Source organism: Symphodus melops, assembly GCF_947650265.1.
Source record: "Symphodus melops genome assembly, chromosome: 11".
NCBI lineage: Eukaryota > Metazoa > Chordata > Actinopteri > Labriformes > Labridae > Symphodus > Symphodus melops.
Genome location: NC_136701.1, coordinates 12,643,530 through 12,661,388, shown reverse-complemented (window position 1 = coordinate 12,661,388; position 17,859 = coordinate 12,643,530). Strand labels below are relative to the sequence as shown.

Genomic DNA, 17,859 nt, shown 5'->3' with positions numbered 1-17,859 from the left:
TTCTGCAATATACTGTCCATATGCTCCGTCTTTCTCCCCCTGTTCTTGCTATCTGCCTCTCTGGTTTTCCCACTGGGTGGAGGAGCTATAAATTAAAGTGGGGGAATTACTGCTAACTGTTGGAATAAATTAAAGCGCTTTTGCGTCTGTAAACACCGACTGACTACGTAATTACAATCTCACACCCACTGAGACGCCAGGGAGAGGAGGATAAAGAGAGATATGCAGCAGAGTTACAGAGCAATGAGAGTAAAGCTGAATAAAGTGTCATATGGAGGGGGTCAGATATTAGATTTTCTTCCTCACTGAAGCTGGTTGGCCCCTTCCACAGCATGGGGAAAGATGACTTTGTACATCATGATCTGAATTATATTATTTTTCTTTATAGTTTAATCATCTAAGAAGAAAAACACCAAATTAATCCAGATAAACCACTTGACCCAAATCTACAATGTCCTTATAAATGTGTAATTAGGCACTTATATACAACATTTAAAAGTATGATAAATTACATTTAACCCAAATTCAAAACAGGTCTGTCTTCTTTCTTTTATTGGGTTTGCATTGAATATTGTTGTACTCAGATACCTTTGATGGAACAAATACAATTTATGCCGCAGACCAATCTCTACAGTAGTCCGACATCTGCTGTTTACATCCGGGCGCAACTGCTGTCCCCAAGACAAACTTGGACAAGACCAAGACATCGGATAAAACTTGCAAAATGTACAGAGGGCAGCAGTGACTCAGTGGTAAGGTCATGCAACTCTCAACTAGAAGGTAGGGATTTTGATTCCCAGTTGAATTCTCTCTGGGACCATACATTTCTCCCGCTAATATAAAAACCTGTGTGTGAATGGAATAGTACTGTTGGGCCGTTTGGCACTTTATGTAGCATCCTCTGCAATCATTGTGTGAATGTGGTGTGAATGTGTGAACGCGACATATAGTGTAAAATTCCCTTGAGTGGTCAGTGGACCAGAAAAGCACTACACAAATCCATTTAGCATTTTACAGAGCGATCTATAAGCGTTATATGCCAAGCCATACCAGTGCCTGACAGCTTTTTATGATTTCACACAAAAGCTGAGGAGTGAAAAGCAGACTTTTGGATTTATTCAGCTTAAAGAAAAATGCAAAAACAAAACGCTTAGAGTTGTAGAGTCCATTAAGCAAAATACTAAAAGAAAGCGACAAATTTAAACAAAGCAGTTGAAAAGCATAGGTGCAGCCATATGGAAACCACACAGGGAGCAAGCAGAAGAAATGAACATGCAAGAAAAGAGGCGAAGAAAAAGGTTTTGTTCAAAATTACACACAGATTTCCTACTCGCTTCATAGGGAGCTGAGCGTCTGACGGGATCGATTATAGGGGTAAAGAACAGCATGACTACCAGTGATAACTAAAAGTATACTCATTGCATTTTGTCAAATCATAATAATATAAATAAACACTACAATAAGTACTGATTTTTTTTTTTCTTTTAAAGATTTATTTTTGGACTTTATATGCCTTCAATTTTAGAGATATTACATTGGACCTAGTCAGAAACCATGGACAGGCTGCCGTCTTGTCGGACTATGGCTTCCTTACATAGGTTAAGCACAATAAATCCTAGGTTACCAGCACCTCCTAAAGTAAACTTAATTTGTAATAATGGTCCGATGCCTGTCAACATCATTATGACATGGTTTGCTCCGAAACCTAGGTCATGTTTTTTTGTTTCTTGCAAGTTTTCATTATTTCCTGTATTATATAGTATTGATTAGTATGATGTATGATGAGTAGTATTGATTACGCATACCTGTGTCTTGTTATCCTCTGACTCCAGACTTTTGGGGTGGCCGAATTGGGGCACAGGCAAGGGTGGCATGTAGTTTGTGTGCACACCCAAATGTTTAAATCTGATTAGTTTACCTTTTCTATCTCCACGTCATACCTACTTTTAAGAAACAATAGAATGGCAACATATTCTTATCAATCTTAACTTAAAAAACTATCAAAATTTAAATTCTGTGACAATATTCTTTAACTAACCTTTTTTTTCCCCCAAACCAAAGAAACCTACTACTCTTCCTGTTCCAGCGCTGCCAAAATACTTGATTTGAACATATCATTGCTGACAATGCCAATCACAGTTTAGGATTTTGGGGTGGCACCTGGGGTTGCCGATCAGATTTCAATGGGAGCCTGCCTGATTGTCTGTGTATTTAATCCCAGTGTGTGTTCCCTGATGTTGCCAGTTCGTAGTGTCCCTCACGTACCTCGTCCAAGTGATTTTCTTGATTTCCATTGTGCTTGATCCGTGAATGTTGTTTTGCCTTTCTGTGTACCCAACCTTGGACTGCATTAAACAGCTTGCCCTTTTGAACACTAACATAACTCTGTTCAGCTTCTAGATTGTGGTAAAATTGCCACCAAATAATTTTTGTTTTGTATGTGAGCTTTGCACATCATGATGTATTGCTTAGCTAGTGGCCATTGGTTAAACACTGTTGTTCAAAATGCAAATGGACACAGCAAGCTCATGATAGGGTAAAACAATGCTCGCTCATAATATGGACAACACTACGATCGCACAATAACTTAATAATGTACAACATAGTGAGTAGTGTATGATTTTTAACACAGCCAAAAACTGGGGGTATTGAGACATGTACAAAATTGTTGCAGCACATAATCGCAAAGGCTGGAAGAGAAACAACATTGGGGAACATTTCAGTCAGAGTGCCCCTGAAATCTTTCTGAGTGGCTCTTTTACACATGCACATCACAGCAAGAGACTATCCCTGTTGGATAGGAGGAGGAGGAGATGTCAGGAGGCAAGACATGACATATAAAGAAAAGCTCAAAAGTGGCAGAGGAAGCAACAGAGTGTGATGTGATTATGAGAATTTTTACCTTTAGATCAATGATGTAATTTGACATATTCACAGTATCAACAGCAGAGCCGAGAAGTGCTGGGAAACAGAAAACAGTGAAACAGTTTTATGATATGCATGGAGTTGCATGGAGTCTTTTCATTTTGGCAGGGATCCTTTGTCATATCCTTGAATTTCCCTTGGGATCAATAAAGTGTCTGTCTGTCTGTCTGTCTGTCTGTCTGTCTGTCTGTCTGTCTGTCTGTCTGTCTGTCTGTCTGTCTGTCTGTCTGTCTGTCTGTCTGTCTGTCTGTCTGTCTGTCTGTCTGTCTGTCTGTCTGTCTGTCTGTCTGTCTGACAACTGTCTGACAACTCAAACATACAGTTTAGAGATGCAGTGTACTGTTTTTGGAGGTTTTCTAAAATAGAAAAATAAATAGGTTTGCTAAAATAGACTCAACTGAGTTATCACATGTGTACAAATGACTTTTTCAAGCCAAACTTCCAGTGGAGTTTTCTGGAGCTACCTGTCTTCTCTTTACATATTCAAATATTTGACCTATATATTTTCACCTGAAGAGAAAAATGTTGAACGTCACATAACTCATCATTCAGTGGAATCCCAATATGGCCATGTGAATCATACTACAGTATAAAAGTTAGGAATCGGATTGAATGAGAGCTAATTTATTACAGGTGGATGTTAACAGCTGCAAGAAACATAAACCAGGAGGCCTTCAAGGACAGCTCCATCATCACTTACCCTGTATGATGAACGCCAAGTCAATTTGATCAACACATTTGAAATCATGAACACTTCTGTACGCCCACATGAGACATTCTCATCCTCGGAAGAGGTTGTTGACATAAGCCAGAACAACACAACTGGCCTTACAGTCCTTTCAGTGTTTCAACAAGCAGCCAAACTGTCGTATAAAGGAAACAGAGTCCATAAAGCTCTGCTCATCTTACTCTGGGATTGTATAGCTGCTGTAAAAAAAAAAAAAAAAATCAACACTCAGCTTTCAGAGCAGCGCCTATGTCTAGACCGCCTTGCATGACTCCTGTGGTGAATTCATGCACATAATGACAGAGAGCTGCTCTGACAGTGTGTGATATTTCTAGCTGCACATGTTTACGGCCTATGCACATTCAGCGTATAGACAAGCATCACACATCTTTAATTTATGTTGTTTTTATATCTGGTAGCTGGCTCAGTTGTGCTCAGCAGAAATGTCGGGGGTTCGATCGCCAGCTCCTGCAGCCACATGTCCAATGTGTCCTTGGGCAAGACACTTCTCCCAAAGTAGCTGAGATGGAGCAGTTGCGGGTGAATGTGTATGATTTGGGATTAGTTACATCTGATGGTCACTTCATAGAAACCTCTGCTATTAGTGTCGGAATGGGTGTGAATGGGTAGGTGTGACATGAGGTGTAAAAGTGCTTTGAGCAGTCAAAAGACTAAAAAAGCGCTATACAAGTTTAACATCCTTTTTGTCTGTATTTTTGTGAAACAAATTGTAACCATGTTAAGAAAAGTTGATGTTTTGAGGATAATTTAAATGAACTACAAAGGGCCTGCTTTGCTTTTAAAAAGCCATGTCATGGTTTGAGTTGCTTGACTTGCGTGCACATATTAACAGAAAGCTGCACTGATGGGATGTGATGGGTCATGTCTAAGGAGGGCACACATTCAGCTCAGCACTGTTGTGTGTCACACAGTTTGCCAGAGGCATGCACCTTTCACATGCAAAGTAACAGACAACTTATTTATTAGACAAGTAGTAAAGAAAATAATCTGTCACAGAGTCTTTTTTAATAGTTCAGCAGCTTTATATAAAGGCTGTGGATTTGTATCTCCAGTGTACAAATTTCCAGTTAGGATTTCTACGATGGACACAGGATTATGGGAACTGATCTCATGCAGTTTGCCTCTGTCAGGCTTGCCCTGCTGATTGCATGGATGAGGGAGTTCTCCCAGCTCCCCACACGGGTGTTTTATTTACAACTACTCACAGCTGATACACACTAAACGGTGGGTGATCCTGCACGACACTACACGTGGTGCTCAGCATGATCGACTGTCTCAATGAGAGCAACTTTTTTAAAGATAAGAGATCTTTTGGCTTTTGCCTTTATTTAGACAGAATAGCTGTAGATAGACGGGAAATGTAGGAAGAGCGTGGTAGATAAAATGTAACAAATAGAGTCGGGATTGGTTGCTGAACCTGCAGCCAGTGTACAAAAACTCTTTCTGTTCATATGGGAGTCAATTTTCCCAACAGACCCTCCTGATATGAGCAACTTTTGAAGTTTTTGATATTATGTTTTTGGCATCTTTATACATTACCAGCTTGGACCGCATCTCCAGATATCGCAGCATGTTTTGTCTCGCAAATCACCAGCTTTACAAGATGGTGAATTAGAGGGAACTTTCCTGCCAGTCAGTGTGAAGCGGGCCTGCTCTGTGACGCTACAAATTCATGTTTTTATCAGATACCTGTCAGGTTTAGACAGCGTTAATTCCATTTACGGGCCTAATTTCCTCCTTTCTGTCAAGTTCATCTGTCACGGAGAAGAGTCATGTTTCTTCTTGAACCTGAGATCTGCTTCCTTCTTACAAAGGAATTAGATTTATTATTTTCTGATAAACCTTCAGATGTTACATTAATTGTTCCTCTGACATAAAGTTGGTGCACAAAAAATGACATCAAACGGTATGAAGCTCAGGAGTGCATGAGGGCAGAAAGACAGAAATGAGAAGCTGCATTTTTCATTTTTTCAAGGTCCCACTGAATCATTAATGTCATAAGTTGATGCTCTGCATTGTAATTTAAGAGCCACTGATCTCTGCTAACAGTTTTGCCTTTTTCTGCACAAAAATCTCATTTTTAATACGGATCACCACCCTGTTTTTTTTTTTTTCTTAGAACACGATTGAGGGGTTAATAACATGACAGGCATGCAGTAGACAGCACACTAATGAAAAGAGAGGCTGAAGCAGTGCCACACCTAATCACACTGAGCTGACTCATGGGAAGATCTCAGGCTCGACGTGTTGGATTTTCTGATACACAGCTGAAATGTAAGCAGCTGGTTGGAGCTCAGTACTCCCTCGGCTCGGTTCCTCCCTCAGCGAGTCCACATCACTCCAGGGATGGGAACAGATGTCCGACCAATTTGAGAACACACTCGGTTGTCAATGCTTGGACTATCGGTGCCATGATTGGACAGAACCATAAGCTGACTGACATGGTGCACAGATCAGAGAGGAGCTCCAATTAAAGACAAAAAGAAAAAACAAACACCAAACACATCCATCAGTGTGACAAATACGGAGAGAGTGTGAGGACAGCAGTCAAGTGTTGGTGTTCAAAATTCATGTTCACAGAAACACTTTAGATAGATAGATAGATAGATAGATAGATAGATAGATAGAGCCCTCAAAAATAAGAGAGTTGAGTTAAAGAGAGACAGAAGGTATGATGAAAGGGTAAAATTTGTAAAATATGCAGTGTCTCTGTTATTCAAATGACATACAGAGGAAAAGGCTTCACAAATGTGCTCCAGCCTCCTCCTCCTATAATCCTCTTCATCCTTTACGCCTCACTCCTTCTCTCCTCCTCTTCTGCTCCTCGTCTCTCAAGACTCTCTCCGGCAGATTGGGACACATTTTTTTTTTTTTTACCCTCTCTCGTCCCTCTTGTTCAGTCTTTTTTTTTCCCTTTCAGAAAATAACCCAAAGCGTCTCAGGGGCAGTTTATTCAGCACAAATCGCGGATCTAGCGGAGAGGCAGTGGATTTTGCAAAAAGGTGCACGGATGAACAAGCACGGAGGGGTCCGGCGACTAATTGCCATAATAATAAGGCGCACAAGTTGGTCACCGCGTCAGGCACGTTTTATTTCTTCTTATTAGCATGTAGCCAGTGCCGCAGCGGGGAGATAATCGGGCGGAGGGAGCAGTTACAGAGAGGAGACAGAGAGGGAGAGAGAAAGAAGCTGGCAGCACATGATCACAGAGGCTATCCAGTCACACATCAACCAGGGCGTTCATAATCGCGCTGGCGACAACATATGGGAATACAACAAGGCAAGACTGTGGTCACACCTGCGCGTGGAGGACACCGGAGGATCCGTGAGGGAGAAAAAAGGGCGGCCAAATCTGCCGGACTGTGTATCAAACACAGCCAGAAAAAAAGAAAGAAAGCGTGGAGGAAGCAGCATCCGGTAGGTGAGCTTTGATTGATGCGCGCGGACTGACAATATGCTCTCCATCATCTCATCCTGAAAAAAACAAAAAAACAAAACCCAAAATGATTGTCCCCCCCTTCTAAAAAATATATTTTGTGTATTTTTTTCCTGGCGAGTTATAACCCAACAAGTAGTCCGTTTGGCACATATTGTTTGTGGTTCAGTGCAGGAAAAAAAACCGAGGTCTGCCTGGCAAACAATACAAAATGCCACACCATTCATAAAGGATGAGCGTTTCAGTCTCGTATAGAAGCAGTTAATTCTGGTTCCGAGGCCCAGTCTGATTTAAATGCAAACAAAGACAAAACAGCATGAAAGCCACATAGATAAACGGAGACGGAGGCTGATGTAGATGCAAAGAAAGAAAAAAAAAACATCTTATTTGAGCAACCAATTGTAAGTTTTTTTCCTCCAAACTATGACGGTGTGCATAAAAAAGAGTCCAAAATCTGCATTTTTAACAAGTATGTGAAGAAAAAATTCATTTCCACCATCGAGAATCAGCTTCAAATCCCCCTTTATGTTATTCTCAGGATGTCAAAGTTGGTTAAGCAAGTCTAAACCTGAAATCCCACCTCCCCCACCTCCACTGCCAGATTCACATTGACTTATCTGACTCTTGGACCGATTTACTGCATATATCACTCCTGCAGCACTGCCTCCCACCATGCATGCCCATTAAATTGTCATTAAGTTGGTGAAACAGTTGGATACAATCTAGCTGAAATCAAAACAACACAAAATAAACCCAAACATGTGAAATATGCATAAATATTGTGATTCAGAGGATCATTCAGGGAAGTGCACTCACTGATGTGGATGGAGAGTGAAATAATGCTTCCAGAAAGCAAAATGCGTCAAGCTTAATGCTTTTTTTTGCAGTATCTTATGTTTCATCAGTCAGAGAGGAGCTTCTTTCATTCTGTTGGTGCCTTGCTCAAATCTGATGATAACAGCAGCTAATTGAAACAAAATTTCTAAATATCTGTCTGGATATGAAGGGATTTTTAAAGGCTAGACACACAAGACACGATATTCCAACTCCATTCCCTGTGCAGCTCATTAAATAGTCCCTTGTGTTAAAAATCAGGATAAAGGTTTGAGGAATCTCTGGCTAAAGCCCACAGAGGGGCACTGAGACAAAACATGGTGATGAAGACACATGAAAAAGCGAGCTGCAGAGGCTGGGGACGTGCCTGCTGCAATAACTTGATCTAACCTGAGCGCATAGCACACGGGCGAGAGACAAACAGATGGCATCTCCAAAGGATCTCATCTTGTGAAAGCGGGAAAGAGAGGTATTCTTGGATGGACTTCCCTGTGACTGGCTGGCAGTGAGGCCCATGTCTGCCAGTAATGATGGCAGCCGTGGTGAATGGGCTCACTGATTACATTGCTCAGTCTTGCGACTTTTATCTTTTTTTAAAAAAGAAAAAAGTGCCACTAGTAGTTCTGTTAGTGTGATGCTGATGGTGCAGCGCTGATTTACATGGCTTCATTATAAGCAGGCCATTGGGATTTAAAAATTGGATGACCAGCTCATGCCAAATAATGCATTCAACCTCCTCCAGTCATAAGCATGCTCATTGAATAGTGCAGCTTCGTTTGCAGATAAAGCTGGCACAGTTTACTGCAATGAAAGGTATTTATAGTATATGGGGGTTTTTGGGTGGCTTTGCAGCTTGATATTTTTTTATTTGTTGATTTGAAGTTAATCATGCGAAACCCAGATTAGAGCACAGAGGTTCTGGTATGCGTACAGCACTATTTATTGCCTGTCAGCAGGCCTGTTGTATTTGTTTATGTTAGTGGCCAGCTCTTTTAGAGTGTATTTGAAATGTTTCTATGACTGTTTTAGCCACTTAATATCACTTTATTGCATAAGAGAAAAACAAGAAATTATTTAAGCATAATCCAATAGTAGAAAAGTACAAAACAAATGCAACGGCTAAAATATTCTGCAAAAGAAAAAAACCCCAGCAAAAAGCCATTCACATCAAATGCACTGTTAATGCTTACTGTAGGAACATTGCACACAAAGCCATTTAAAAAAAGCAACTGAAAAACGCTGCATAATACATTGGAAGTTTCAAGTCTGTAGGTTGATGATTGGAACAGCTGAATATTTGATAGGAGAGATAGACAAGGCAAGGATTGTATGGCTTATCAGACCCCACTGTATTTGTTTTGGACTTTTAAGTGTGTCTTTAAATCAGCATCTGTTCTGAATTTGCATTCTGTTAAGACCTTGTGTAAAATCTTTCAGTCTGTTGCAGCACACCCTTGTTGGCCACTTCACTATCGTCTTCGCTAAGCAGCTGTGTGTAAGCATTATAATGTGTAGGGAGCTACTTAATATTGCATTTCGCCATGTGGCTTTCTTTCAATAATGACCGGCTTACTTGAGTGTCTTACTTGGCAAACTGTAGCAGATCAAAGCGTCTTGTTGTTGCTGCCAGTGATAAGCCAGTCCCAAATCATTAGAGCTAGTTTCGACTGGCCTTTAATGAAAGGTAACATTCCTGACGGCCTTTTGACTTATTTATATGATTGATGTTTGACTGATGTCCAGAGCATTTTGTCCCTATTTCTGACAGATTAGTGTCAGCCTGTCACATGACATCTGCATGGATTTTTTTGTCAGAACAAAAATACACAATTGGGTTTTGGTGTCTAATGTTTTCACATCAAGACATTTTCCTTGATATTTGAGGTAAAAAAAAACCCTATCAAGTTTGTTTGGAACAGGCTAAAAAATAGTAAAACGTCAAACTTTCATAACTCATCGTTCTGTTTTACACCATCTTATTCTGCTCACTGTTACCTTTCAAATGGTGCACTTTCAGTCCTGTTTAGCTTCCCTCAGCTGCAGCACTTCTCACTCAAACCAGGAATATGTGAACTTCTTGTCTATAAAACATAACAGCGTAGCCATTATCTTCATGACAGCACAGTCATTACAGGAATGACAGCTTTCCCGCTCCCCATTGTTGCCATTAGAGTTGAAAAATTGATGGTTTGCAGAGCCTGTGCCGGGCAGTAGGTGGAAACTTGTCAGAACAGACTGGAGGTGGACTGAACAGCAGGATTAAAACAGCTTATAAAAACAAGTTCAGATTGATTTTGAAGGAAGTACCAACATTCACTATACAGAGATTATTAATTGTGAGGTAAGTCCTGCCAAGGACCCTGCAGAGTTACTTTCACTGTTATATTAGTAAAACAAAACTGATTAAAGAAATGTACCAGTACTATCCTCTATAAGAACAAATTAATTATGGCAACATTTATTCAGAAGCGATGCATACAATGTCCTTTTTTATGAAACATAGTACAAAAAATATATATTGAAGTAAAGCTTGACTAATGCATGACTCACACCCATTTCAATGCCATTACAAAGTTATCATTCAATTAATGTTAATTTAGAGATACTCTGTTAATGACTTAATATGTGGTCAAACTGGCTTATACCAGCGACATAATGAATCTTAGTCAGATCTTTGGCTCAGTCACTGCACAGAACAGCACACATGTACATACGTAAAAGGGTAAAGGTTTGATTTTAATGCAATGTGTCAGATGCACAAATATAAACAAAAATGTAACTTTTTTTTAGAAGTATTCCCATCTGAGATAAAACATCACTTTTATAAGAAAATCATCACGAAGACCACTGCACAAAAAGTTTCAAACTAAGAAAGAATAAACAGACCAACAACTAGCAAATTTGACATGAGACGATACAAAACGCTGCACTGAGCCATTAAGTATCAGCATACACAGGTCAGATGATCCTTAATCTTGGTTTTAAAATAGTCAAAGATAATAAAATGCTCTGGTTTAAGATGATTTTGTTGCTAAGCTTAATATGAGGGAGTGAAACATTGAAAGCACCATGACCAGAGAGAGAATAAATTGGTTATGAGCCCCTGAGAGTTTTAGGAATCAGTAGTGAACACACATCACGTCACAATTACAAAAACATATACATTTATAGGAAGCTATTAACATCTCTCAATAGTTGAACCATTAAAGGAAGAATATGCTCCAGTAGAAGCATATATAGTAGTAGTTGATCCAGTAGATGACACCCTTGAGCACCAGCATGAAACCAAAACAACCTGAGCTGCATTGATGTGCGAGCAGGCTAATGGAAGCGCTCTTTAGTTTGCTCGTAGCTTCACTTTCCATGTTAATTCACAAAAAATGACCATGATCTAAAAACGCTTACGCAACATTCAAATAAGTAGTACAGTATGTTAATCTTCTTTCATCTACTCGCTAAATTAATCCACTTTCATACGCATGGAGGTGAGTCCATGTAAACACGGAGTTACGACTCAGACAACATCACAAACAGCGGCTCATCACTTGATTGATGACTCATAGTTATTTTCAGAAGATGTACTGGATTTCTGCTATATTGATGTATAAAATGTTGCCCATTCAGCCTTTAAATATGAACTGATCACAATGGGTGACGTGATACAGTACATGTTGTTAATGAGAAACATCATCCAAATCATCACACGCCTGCATTATTTAAATACATTTCAGTTATCCTTTTGTGAGCCGTTACAGGAAGTTGCATTATTATATATGTATAATGCAGTATATACTGTATATCCATATGTCCATTGATATACACTCATTTTTTAAAGGAATTCATCATATTCTAATTGGATTTCACCTCCCACTGTGTTTGCTGTTTTAATGAGAGCTGCTCTTGAGCCATCCACCTTTTTGCAGCAACAGGAACAGAGACACATTCGCTCTCTTCTCCAGTGAAAGCATCACAGAGCAGAGATGGGGGGGGAGTTGGTGCTTTCTGGAACCAGTGGGGCCTTTGGTGTTGGTACCCTTGCCACAGGCCTGAGCTGAGCTGGACAGCCTCTATCTTTGGCCATGACCACAAATTAATTAGTTATACATTTAGAGGGTAAACAGCACTTTGAACCACTGCTGACAAAACTGAGGCTTATTGGATCCATTTCAGTCAGCTGGTTGGGAGAGCAGAGAGGGGCAGCTTGTGAGTGTGTCTCTACCTCCAGCTAATGAAGCAACCACATCTCTCAATGTCGCTCTTTCTCTTTGTAGTAAATTATTTCATTGTGATGGTAAGCGCCTATTAACTGAATTTACATGCAAATGAACGTGTTGCATCATCTTCTTTGTGTGACTTTTTGAGCAGCCATTAGTGTATTTCATTGGAGAAGAGTTGGCAACGCCGTCTTTCATGGATTTATCCAGACATTTATTGTAAACTTCCTGCCATCTTGTGCAGCAGACGCAGGAGTTTTATGGGTGCTATTTATTTGGCAGAGGGGGAAAGACGATATCAGCACATGCACAACCAAATCCTTCCAAGACAAATAAAATCCTAACAGACATCAAATAGTTTCCAATTGTTTCTTAATTACTGTTGATTATTGTAATACAAATTAGCATAAAATATGATGTGCTAATCAATCAATATTAACAACCAGAAGGTTCAAACACTATTTTTTATTCAATCTGGTCATCATTTAGTCCATTTTGTGCAAGTAATTCATATAACAGCAGTTTTTGAAGAAATTAAAAGAACGATTTTATTCAAACACATACACAGCAAAACCAACCATTGCTTTGTGTTGGTTTAATTCCTGCAACTAGCATAGCACTTAAGAGCCAATGAAAAAAAAACCCACAAGTGCTGCAATGCGTGAAATGGACATTCAAGCAAGTCTTTCTACATGCAGTTTATGAGATTTAAACTGCAGGTAAGCTATGAAAGCATGTCAATAAGACCATAATGACCAACATTATTACATTTGACACAATCCTGGCTGTTAATGAGTGCTGATGTCCCTTTAAGTCTTAACATATGTTTTACATCAGTTGTTGAATCAACAACAGCACATTTTGCGATTAGAAATATCTGTGTCTTTCTTCTGAATCTGAACAAGACGGATTGGATGGTTTTCACATCCCTATCACTAGTATCAGTTTAAACTGGCCGGGTTGTTTAAAGTCAGGATAGATTTATGGTGATGCTCGAACAGAGTGCGATTGAGCGGCATAATTCACATTAGGTTGCTCTGGAGATGGTGTAGCCTGCAGCTGGACACAATTTGTGTTCACGAAGAGCCTAGATCAGTGATTTCCCACCCATTGGTACTCAAATACTAGAGGGTATGTTGATACACACACTAAGGGGTTTGTAGCAAGAGTGTGGAGTAGCTCAGTCTTTCAATGCGATTTCCTTTTACAATACTTCCTTTGAAATCCTAGATAATGCAAGTGAGATATAAAAAGCAAACAACATAGAAGAACAGTAAGGATGAAACAGCATGTAATGAAGGAGAAATGTTTAAACAGTTTGCTGTGTCCTTTAATGTCATAAATTAAGAGTTAACATTGAGGTAAAATTAAAAGTACACAATAAAGGGTTCAATGTTTGCTTAATACAGAGATCGGTCACCTTTTCCATCCAAAGAGCCATTTTTCCTCGCAGCTCCCCCTAAAGATTACATCTAAAGCCGCAAGACATATTTGAACCTTTCAATGAAGCTTATGCAGCCTTTCAAAGCCAATTCACATAATCGATCTAAATGGGCAGTCCTTGATAACTTTTTTTTTTTAATATTTATTTTTGGGCTTCCCATGCCTTTAATAAGAGACAGGACATTGGTCAGAGCTAGAAATCAGGGCAAAAGAGAGAGAGAGGCTGGGAATGACATATGGAAAAGGATCCAAAGGTCGGACCTGAACCCTGGCCGTCCACCTGGAGGACTGCAGCCTCTGCACATGTGGTGCGCGCTAACAGCTAGACTACCGGCGCCCCATTCCTTGATATCTTTTACCACATTACATGGAGCAGCTCTTCAGCAGATGATTTTCCTCCTTCACATGCTGCTGTATGTTTGTCTGTGTAACATACAGGGCTACAGTGGGATCAGATACATATTGACACTAATGGAAGAGCAGAACCAACGATCTTGATGAAAACAAATGTTCATCATATAAAAACACACTTCATCGATAAGTATCCTCCTGTTACTGAGTGCTCTGATGTCTGACCTTTTAGGGTTGGAGTTAGTTTGGTGCGTGATCGGTTGAGTGACAAAGAGAGATTAAGCAATGAATGGGAGCAGAGCAGGGATGTATACAATCTGACAGCATGCTTATATTCAACATCATATAAGAGGCTACATTCAAAACCTTAAAGCAACGCCGTCCAGGTCTGTGTGCTAACTTTTGTTTTCAGTCGGTCCTGGATCTCATATTCGTTTTTGAGGTCTGAGATCTAGTGCTCTGATATTTTATTAAATGTTTCTGTCACATATCTGCGAACGTTTTCCTGTATCTAAAGATTTGAGCTGCCACTGTACCTGCAGCAGTTTAACGGAGAATCACTGTGTTTCTGAACAGTAATTTGCTCTGCTCAGCGTTCCCCAGTGCAGAAATCTCTCTTTATTTTCTCTCTCCCAGAAATCATTTTCACCAGATGCATTGTACTTGTTTTGGAAATGTTTCTTAACATAACATGTTTTTTTTAATTCTGGTAACAGATTTGCTACCTATAGACTGGAAAGGAGTGTTTGCTTGCAGTGTTGCTGAGGCATTATGAAGCACATTTAAGTTAAAGAAATATTACAAATAGTTGTAGCTTAATAAATGACAATGAAAAGTAAAGGTAGAAAATGTAACGCATGTTAAACCTTTTTGTTTCTGAATAACTGAATGATGCAATCCTGGATGTTCTTTACCAAAATCAGAAATGTTGGTGGTGGTGACCCCCAGCTTAATATGTTGGCTCCACTTGAACTGGCCCAAAGAAAGCTGATTAATCAGCCTACTAAAGAAATCTATCATAGTGGATACAGTCATTATAAAGTAAGTCTATACTGGTAGCAATGCTTAATAAATAAACAGTTAAATAAACTGTATCAAAGGCTAAATTAGCACTTAATGCAAGCTGAATATAACAGAAAACATGTATTGAGAAAAGAACAATAACTGACATGTTAAAAAGATAAGGCAAGCTATAGGAGAACAAAAAACAGTGTCTCTCCTCTCTTCCCTCCATCTCTTGAAGATGGTCGTTAAATATTGCGCAGAAGGTGCAACACTGTTGGTCGCAGCTCACTTTGGCCTGGGTGCTTGGGGCTATTGCCGCACACACCAGGCAGCTGGTCAGCACTGTATCCATCAACTTTTGTCTGTTTGGAAAAGTGAATAGATCGTCAGCATAGTGAGACAGTCCGTCTCTAATTAAGAGTCAAAAGCCATCCTCCTCCACGCTTTAATCATAAACTTTAATCATGGTCTTTACCATCCAGCAAAAAAAGCTTAAAAATTATTATGAGTAGAGAAACATTATAAAGAAATTCTTTCAAGGTAAAAAAAAGAAAGAAGAAAATTAGGCTAAATCAACCGTGTTAACTTCTGATATTAACGGACCAATCCAAAATAGGAACACTGGCGCTGATCCTGAGCTGAAGTAAATGAAGCATTGGTTATATCTAAATGCATGATATCTTCATGTCGCTCAACTGGCAAAGTAGGCTAATGGATATGTGTTGAAATGGATAAGTAAGACTTGTAGACAAAGTTGTTAAATGCTTAAATCATCTTAGTCATCTTAATGTTAACAGTTCAAATACATGGCAAAATAACGTAATAGATGAATGCTTAGTAAGCTTAACGAAATGTATAAACAGCTGTTTATAGTAGTTAATACTCAATGTCTCTCAGTTGAAAATATCACATATTCATTCATTTTCCCTGTAATATTTAGAGGATATTCAAAATAACATCCTGTGAAATCAAACACATGCAAAATGATTGGTGGTTAATGGGTAGACTATCAAACATCATCTAATCGGGAAACCTTACACGTCAAAACCACCAGTATTGTAGACGAACCTGCTGTAGCTCAACTCCACTACATATCATACAGATCATGTCCAATCAGGCTTTGGTAAATATGTGAAAGAAGATGTGAGGTGTAAGCTTATCCTTATATTGAATGTAATCCAGTGCAGGTGCAAAGAAGAGGGATCATTATTTTCATGATATCACCATAAAGAGGAGACAGGAACCGCTCACACTCCCCTGCTATGCTTCAGTCTTGCTGTGTGTGCAGTGCATATCTTTCCCTGATTATATCAGCAGCGATGCTGACATATCAATTTACTGTGGTTTCAGGCTAAAGAAACATAGCGTCCTACATTCATTTTATCTCAATGAGTATTTAAGACAAAAACTCTATTTTTGTCTTTGTTACTCACATCCTGCTGCGTGTTTCTCAGAGTGCCTTACTTTAGCACGCAGAGCAACCTGTTCATCCTTAGACGTAAGCTCCATGCAGATGAAAGCTGCAGGATGTTGGGTCATCGTTGTATTGATGCATGCTGTCCAACATGCACTATGGTTTTACTTTTAAAAGCAGTATCCTATCCTTGAGTCCCTGAACTGAATGTTAAATAACAATAGCTGTGCGAACAGACATCAATAGCTTACAGCTGCCTATGAGAGTGTACTGAGATGGAATACAATCACAATTCTTCTATCTCAAAAGGGCCTCTGTTGCTCTACTACAGGCAATTTTATTTCCGCCTTCATACATAGTCACTGCTGGTGACTGAAAGAGCACACCACGTTCTCACTCAGTTTTCATTTGTCCTTTATTGAAGGGACAGGATTTGGGTACAAAGATGCAGGTGATATAACGGTGAAGATATCCAATACAGTTATTAAAAATACAAACCATCTACCTGCTTCTTGGAGCACAGTTTTCTCACTGGAAATATCATTCTGTTTGAAATGTGAATCTTTATTTGTTTGATCCTGCACAGTTGTCAAACGTATTAATCTGAAACACATTTTAAAATATATATCTCATAATACAAAATGAAACAAGACCATTGCATTTGAAAACATGACGCTTGAATATAATGAAAATACAGCTTTGAATATGTGTCATCCTTGTTTATGTACATGCTGAAATGGATTTGTGAATAATCGTTCATGTCATGTTGCTTCAACAAATCTTGTCGTACGTAGGTGAGATTGCTTGGAACATGCTGACTGTTATCTGCATGAAAGGTTTAGAAAACATCTGCAAGTCTTAATATTTGAGAAGACTGCGGCATTTTATGGCTGAACAAAAAAAGAGTTAAGGTTAAGTCTTTGGATGAGACGGGAAGCTTTCCGAGGAACATCAGTTTCAACATTTATTTACACTAATGCCCGTTAGTCGAGCAAAATCAACAGAGTGTGACTTTTTTTCTGATTAAGCAATCTGTTAAACTCTGTATTCTCCATAAATCACAAAAAAGTCATGTTTTATGTCTCATGGAAAGAAAGTTCAGTTAGAAAACACATTTGTGGATTTTCATTAATGAATATCATCTGAATGAGTTGAGCTGCAGATTGCTGCTCAGTTGTAAATTGTACAGGCCTAAAATTAAATATTAATGTTTCCCATGAGGTAGAATATGAGCAAGTTATGTCTGTGTGTGTCGTGCCCTGTCGTGTAACATGAAAGACTTCAATGAATGTATTAATCTATAAATGTGCTGCAGCAGCAAGGAAGAACGTCAAGTAACTTTATGTCAAATCCGATGTATAGTATGTGCTGATACACACTATTTTCAACAAAAAATGTAGCACATATGCTGCTCAGACTTTTTTTCTCGAGTAACTAAGCTGAAATGGTCTCTCTGCAGCACTGTGACTTTATCTTGATTGATGGTCCC

At 39.2% G+C, this 17,859-nt stretch overlaps 2 protein-coding genes across 7 annotated transcripts in view; one reads left to right on the top strand and one right to left on the bottom strand.

Annotated features, from left to right (window-relative positions):
- Nucleotides 1-17,859, bottom strand: part of spata22 (spermatogenesis associated 22) — a 277,137-nt gene that overhangs the window by 56,776 nt on the left and 202,502 nt on the right. The gene's annotated exons all lie outside the window — the stretch shown is intronic.
- Nucleotides 1-17,859, top strand: part of flrt1a (fibronectin leucine rich transmembrane protein 1a) — a 75,879-nt gene that overhangs the window by 22,627 nt on the left and 35,393 nt on the right. The window contains exon 1 of one of the 3 annotated variants that reach the window (XM_079356635.1): nucleotides 6,385-7,090. The exons of 1 other annotated variant lie outside the window; for it this stretch is intronic. The gene's annotated coding sequence lies outside the window, so the exon portion shown is untranslated. Of the gene's footprint in view, nucleotides 1-6,384; nucleotides 7,095-17,859 lie in introns of those variants that run through there. One more of the 3 variants, XM_079356636.1, reaches the window with a different exon arrangement.